The sequence below is a fragment of the Petaurus breviceps genome, unplaced genomic scaffold (genome assembly GCF_028583685.1).
Source record: "Petaurus breviceps papuanus isolate PSGF00001 unplaced genomic scaffold, PetGlider_PUasm1.0 38, whole genome shotgun sequence".
Taxonomy (NCBI): Eukaryota; Metazoa; Chordata; class Mammalia; order Diprotodontia; family Petauridae; genus Petaurus; species Petaurus breviceps.
Window position 1 is genome coordinate 93812613 of NW_027186304.1, and position 6967 is coordinate 93819579.

General features: G+C 39.7%; 1 pseudogene; it reads left to right on the plus strand.

Moving 5' to 3' along the window:
• The first annotated feature begins 5845 nt into the window (after positions 1-5845).
• On the plus strand, positions 5846-6557 carry LOC138170188 (peptidyl-prolyl cis-trans isomerase A pseudogene; annotated as a pseudogene).
• Positions 6558-6967: the final 410 nt, after the last annotated feature.

Here is a 6967-nt window from a genome sequence, read left to right on the forward strand (position 1 = left end):
CCTTCTTCCCACCTGAACCTGCATCCTTCTCCCTTACTACCTTGATGCCCCCCACCCCATCCATTGACATCAGCTTCTAAAAAGGTTAAACTATTCATCTTTGGAAATCACTCTCACCTCACCCCCCCCCACCTTATGCCATCCCATCCCCAAAGTCCAATCCAGTTGGTTAGTGACTAAGTACAGATAACCTACTTAGCCCACTGTATCTACCATCTGTCCCTAGACACCAGACCATGATTAACTTTCATATCCCATCTAGTCGTCTCACCATCTGCCAGCCAATGAACCTCCCTATGTCTCTGACCACAGCCCCATTACACCCCCTTTTCACCTCTTGCTCTGGACACAATAATCAAATCAATAGTGCCTTACTTCTGAAAAGGGTATATCATACACGTAAACTCACCATCAGCTGTGACTGCCCACACCAAAGCTCCCTTCTCTGGCCTCTTATCTCCCATATGTGTTGTCTTCCCCTATTATAATGTAAACTACACAAAAGCAGAGTTTATCTCTTTTTGTATCCTCAGAGTTCAGCATATTATTATTTGGTAAATAGCAAGCCCTCAGTATTTTTTTTCTTTCATCCATTCATTTCTGCAAAAAACATGTCTATCAATGGCCCTATAATTCCACCCACTAACCCTGTAACTTCCCACACCAGCACACTCCTCCATGACAGCCACTCCCCTGCATGTATCATCTTCTTCTATCAAAACATAAGCTCCTTTAGGGCAGAAACCATCTTAATTTTTTATTTTGTATTCCTAGGCTGTCATCTTTTTAAATTCACAACCCTTCTATACCCAAATGCCTACCACTAAGCACCATTTCTCTAGAGACAGGGGCTCAGTCTGTGCCATTCAGATAGACAGTTCTAGGCTAAAAGTGAACCACAACTTCCTTATCCATTCCTCCTTCAAATCTGGTGCTAACTTCATGTGAGCTATGGAATTACAAGAGCCCAAACCCTGGAAAAACAAATATTGTAAACACCCTCAAGCACCACAATGGGGAAAAACAGGCCCTACTCTGCTTCCACCAGCCTTTCCACCTACACTCACAGCAGTTTTTCTTGTCACCAGAGCAGACACAGGCTAGTCTGATCACTGTTACATCAGCCCCTCTACCATTTTCTGGCTCCCTTAAATTACCATGGCAGAAGTACTCCATTCAAGTAGATTCCATCCTATTCACTTGTTCACAATGGCACTGGCACTCCAGAATTTTCATGGGGGAATCTGCCCAAGGAGTTATGCCTCACCTGTTTTTCTTTCATACTCCAAAAGGTCCTATTGTATCTACTATGACAGACAAGTCTCCTCTTCCAAAAAAAGTGATACATAGAATTTTTAAAGAAAACTATAATAAATAATTTGCTTTGTTTCCAGAGCTTTGTGACACTCCTGAAGATAATTAGCAGAACTCTCAGGTGTCTCCAAAGAGTTTAGGGAATCACTCCTATTCAGAGCTTGTCAGAGTGAGGAGTTTAGTTCAGTAGTTTCCTTGAGATCAAAGTCAGTTTTTCCAGGTTTTCCAAACTACCCAATTTGGCTAATAACTGATTTGAAAATATTGAGGAAAAGGGGCGGCTAGGTGGCCCAGTGAATAGAGCTCCGGCCCTGGAGTCAGGAGGACCTGGGTTCAAATATGGCCTCAAACACTTAACACAAAAACTATCTGTGTGACCTTGGGCAAGTCACTTAACCCCAATTGCCCTCCAAAAAGCAAAAAAAAAATATTGAGGAAAGTCTTGACATTGCAAAATTCTTGTATAGTTAAATAAATGACCACACATTTGTGGATCTAGTTCACCATTTCACCAACAGGTTAGAGTGCTGATATTTTCGTTAGATTTCATTTTGCAATTATTACACAGTATGGCTATAAATGAATTCTTCCCCTCTAGGAATTTGGTATATTCGATCCTAGAAATATTCCTTAAAAACCTGAAAAATAATTTTTAATTCTTAGCAGGAAAAAAAAGATAAAATAAAATATTTGGGGGGTAGTTCATATTCCATGGCATTTATGGAATACTGAAGTGCCTTTTTTATTTTCACAAATAGGAATTTTTAGGAAAAAATTACTGGCATTTTCTCTTACTTTAACATTTTAAAATCTAAACTATATATTTGCTAGATTAGTAATTAAAAGGGGAACAGGAAATCAGGCATTTTAACCTAACAATTTTTAACACGTGAATTTATCCCAATGACAAGACATACCATTAGGGTTTCAAAACTACTGTTTTCTCAGTAATATTTTTCATAGAGAGGAATAATGGAGTAATAGAGTCCAGAAGACCCAGGTTCAATTCTAACTTCCCCAATTTATCCTGATTATAGCTTGTTTATATACAGTTGTTTACATGCCATCTTTCCCATTAGACTATGAGCTCCTTGAGAGAAGGACTTGTCTTTTGCCATTATTTGTGTGTTGTTAACATGGTGGGTGGCACATAGTAGGACCTTAATAAATATTTATTGACTGACACATACTGGTTATGTGATTCCTTTTAAGCCAGTCGAAATGCCATTGAAAAGAAAAAGTTGTCTATTCCCACTGGAGGATTCCTCCTGGAGAGACCTGTGTCTGCTGACCCTTGTGCTAGTGTGTGTGCCAAATTAACCCGGCCTCCCTCCCCTAAGGCTTTCTGTCCCAAGGGAGCCACTTCTTTAAAGAGCAGGCCCATCAACCTGTCAGACTAAATCCCGGAAACTCACTGTTGCTATGGTTACCTTCCTCAATTCAACTCCTGGAGCTGGCACTCACAGAACAACGTCTACAAGTACAGTAGGCTGAATACGTTAACCCTCCCTGATAGTACATTCTGATGAGCACAACACACTTTCTCAGATCTTAATAGAACACAGAATTGAACAGACTTTTTTCATTCTACAGGAAAGCAGTCAAAAAAGGAAAATCTTTTAGTTGTTTTGGTTTTCTGTTGGTTAAATTAAATGCAATTGTTGGTACACAGTATGTAGAATAAAATTAAAGAGAAGCAAATTTTTCAACTGTTGTAAAGAAAAAGTGGTAAGGAACTAAAAGGTGATGAGTCAGCAGAATTTGTCGCAGGGTTTTAAAACCCTGCTGGATTTTTAAAGCCAAATGTATTCAGATGTGAAGACAGCTTGATTAGCTGATGTTTATAAGTTTTGCCATTTATCATCTTCTTAGTTCATACACAATTTGTCATAATAAATATTTAAAGCACTTTATTTCTTTTTGTTTTTATAAACACAAAAAATACCACCAACACCCCTTCCCCCCATTCGTGAATGATAATTCATCAACTTCAGAGTCTTGAGTTAAAAGCTTTGGATCCTTTGTAAAGTAGATGCCTCTCAAAGTCTTTTCACACCTGGTTCTAAGTAATTCGTTTTTATGCTAGTAACAAACAAAACTGAGAATATTTAAAGTTTCTTAAATTCCCTATCCTGACCAAAATTTCACTAGTTACAAGTGTCCATAACCTTGTTTTATGTGATAGACTTGCCACACCGCTAGCAGTCTGGTGAGGCCTCTGGACCTCTCCTCAGGATAATGTTTTTAAACACATAAAATAAAATACATAAGATTACAAAGGAAATCAATGATATGGAAATATTGTTATCAAAAAATGTCTAAGTTCATTCACCCCAGGTTAAGGATCCCTGCAAATATTTTCAACTAGTTGGTTGAAACTAGTTGAAAATGTGTTTGGATTTAATTTAAATGAGCTTTTTTTCATAAACTGCTTTTCTACACATAAAAAAGTCTTTTTTTCCCTATCCTGGCACTGGTTGAGCATCCTCCTAACCATTTCCATGGCATCTACAGAATCTTTTTTTCTTTGCCTGCAATTTATTCCTTTAAAAAAAAAAAAAGAATTTCATTGGTTCAGAGTTGGAAAAGACCTTAGAAATTATCCAGTTCAACTCATTCATTTTACAGATAAGGAACTGAGGCCAAGAGACTTTACCAAGGTCTCACAGGTAAGAAAATAGTAGACTCAAGATTTGGTGATCCCAATTGCTTCTCATTCTAAAATCCATCCCTACACCATATCCTAAAACTCATGTTCTTTAGACCTTCCTTCAGTGTATAATTACCATTATCTCAGTAATAATTTTAACAAGACGATTTTCTAGTTTCCTATTCTACAGTTAATTAGAAGGGGAAAAAATTAGAGGGAAAGAACTCTAGACAGAAGACACATTGACAGCGGTAAGAAGTGACAATTGATAGGGAAGGAAATGGTTTTTAAAACTTCGAAAAAGTAGGTATAAAAAGTTAAAAAAAAAAAAAAGAAAGAAACCACCTCACTTTTTGTCTATTTAAAATAGGATAGATGGGGGCTGCTAGGTGGCACAGTTAATAGAGCACCAGCCCTGGAGTCAGGAGGACCTGAATTCAAATCCAGCCTCAGACACAACACAAAAACTGGCTGTGTGACCTTGGGAAAGTCACTTAATCCCAATTTCCCTCCAAAAAGCAAAAATATAGTAAAATAAAATAGGATAGACAGCTTTATCTATTTCAATAACCTTGAAACCATGACTATATTAAAGTAAAGGCTAATCATTTTTGTTTATAATTAATAATCAATTCATAATTTGGTCCCAAAATTTGCCTGAGGCATTTTTATTACTTTTATGTAACTTATTATCAATTGCTTACGTTAGACTATGAGCTCCTGGAGATCAGGGACTATCTTTTGTCTTTTTTTTTTTTTATTCCTAATGCTTAGTACTACTATTACTAACTATTAATCTCATAGTAGGTACTTAGTAAATGTTTTTTGACTGACTGACATCTTATTTCCTATATCTTAATCCTTGCCAATAATTAGAAAAGTATTTATTCCCCTAGTTATTACTGAAGTTAATATAAATCAATAAGTATGAATTAGTTAAAGGAGGCAGTGTCACATGTTGGAATCTGGTCCTGGACTAGACATCAAGAAACTGGACTTCTAGTGCTAGATTTACTACTACCGTGTTTCCCCGATAATAAGACACTGTCTTATTATTTTTTTTGGACAGAAAAACACCAGAGGGCTTATTTTCAGGGGAGGGCTTATTTTAATGAACATTGACAGCAATTTTAATAAACAGGTAAATGTGAACAAAAAAATGTACCTTTATTCAATAAGCAAATCACTGGGGAAGAACAGGGTGACGCGCTCACTGCTGCAGCTCTGATTGGATGCAGCTTGGAGCGGCATGCATTTCACCGTGGGTGGGGGGAACGGTGCATACAGAGGGTACCGTAATGTAGCGTGTAGCGCAGGGGATCACCTTCACTACAGTAGCAATCTCAATAGGGCTTATTTTCGGGGGAGGGCTTATTTTAGAGGAATCTTACACAGTAAGGGGAGGGCTTATTTTCGGGATAGGTCTTATTATCGGGGAAACATGGTAATTAGAGGTGCAACCTTGGAAATCCAATCCAACTTAGCAATTTATTAAAAGCTTACTACATATGTTCAAGATACTTTGCTAGGGCTGGGGCTACAAAGATGACAAAAAACAGTTCCTGTCCTCAAGGAGCTTCCATTATATTGGTAATTTTCTAATATGTAAATTGAGGAAGTTGGACTTGGTTTTCTCTAAGGTCCCTTCCAGTTTCAAAACTCCACACTTCTAAAGGGGTGTTTGAGAACAAGCTAGTAGGACATAGAATGCCTGAAAAATAGTCTGGTTTCTTTTCTACTTATGAACCAAGACCATTTTAAAAAGATAATGGAGGCTTTGCAGACGCCACCACCTGGAGTCCTCGTCTTGGCTCCATCCGCCGGACACCGATCCCTGCCCCTCTTCCTCTGCCGTGGCGCCCAGCCCCGGCATCTGTGGCCATAGCCAATCCTAACATGTACTTCAACATCGCCGTCCATAATGAGCCCCTGGGCTGGATTGCTTTCTAGCTCTTTGCAGGCAAGGTTCCAAAGACTTCCGTGCTCTGAGAACTGGAGAGAAGGGATTTGGTTACAAGGGATCCTGCTTCCACAGAATCATGCCTGGGTTCGTGTGCCAGGGTGGTAACTTCACACACCATATTGGCACTGTGGCAAGTCTATCTATGGGGAGAAATTTGCTGATGAGAACTTCATCCTGAAGCATACTGGTCCTGGCATCTTGTCCATGGCAAATGCTGGACCCAGCACAAATGGCTTCCAGTTTTTCATCTGTACTGCTAAGACTGATTGGTTGGATGGCAAGCATGTTGTCTTTGGCCAAGTGAAAGAAGGCATGAACATTGTGGAAGCCATGGAGCGTTTCGGTTCTCGGGATGGCAAGACCAGCAAGAAGATCACTGTCGCTGACTGTGGACAGCTCTCATAAGTTTGTTTTGTTTTGTTTTTTGTCTTAACCATCAAATCATTCCTCTGTAATGGGAGAGAGCACCCCCAAATCCCATCTGCTCTTATACCCTGTAATCCTTGTGATATCACTTGCTGCAATTCTCTTTGGATTTCACTTCCTTTTTCCTTCCACAAATCTGGCTAGACAACAGAGTTAAGTTTATGATTATGAAATAAAAACTAAACTACAAAAAAAAAAAGATAATGGAGGGGGGTGGAGTCAAGATGGCAGAGTAGAAACAGGACCTCTGAGTGGCTCAGGCTTCCACCTTCCCCAATCAATGTAAAAAGGAGACTCTGAACAAACTTTGGAGCTGCAGAACCCACAAAATGACACAGAGAAGCTAACCTCCCACTGAGAACAGCCCTGCTGGCCGGCAGCAAACCGCCACTTCAGCGCTCTGGGAGTGGAGCCCAGGTACTGGTGAGCTGGAGGTTTTAGCCCCAGGTCAGGCCTGACCAGTTGCTGGCCTGAGGGACTCCAGATCAGCAGCAGCTGTGGCCGTTTCCAGAATTATCATCACATAGATGCAAAGGACAAAGTGAGAGGTCAATGCAGTCTGGATTTTGGGACCCAGTAAGTGGGTGGAGGTCCTGGGGTGTATGTCCAGCTTG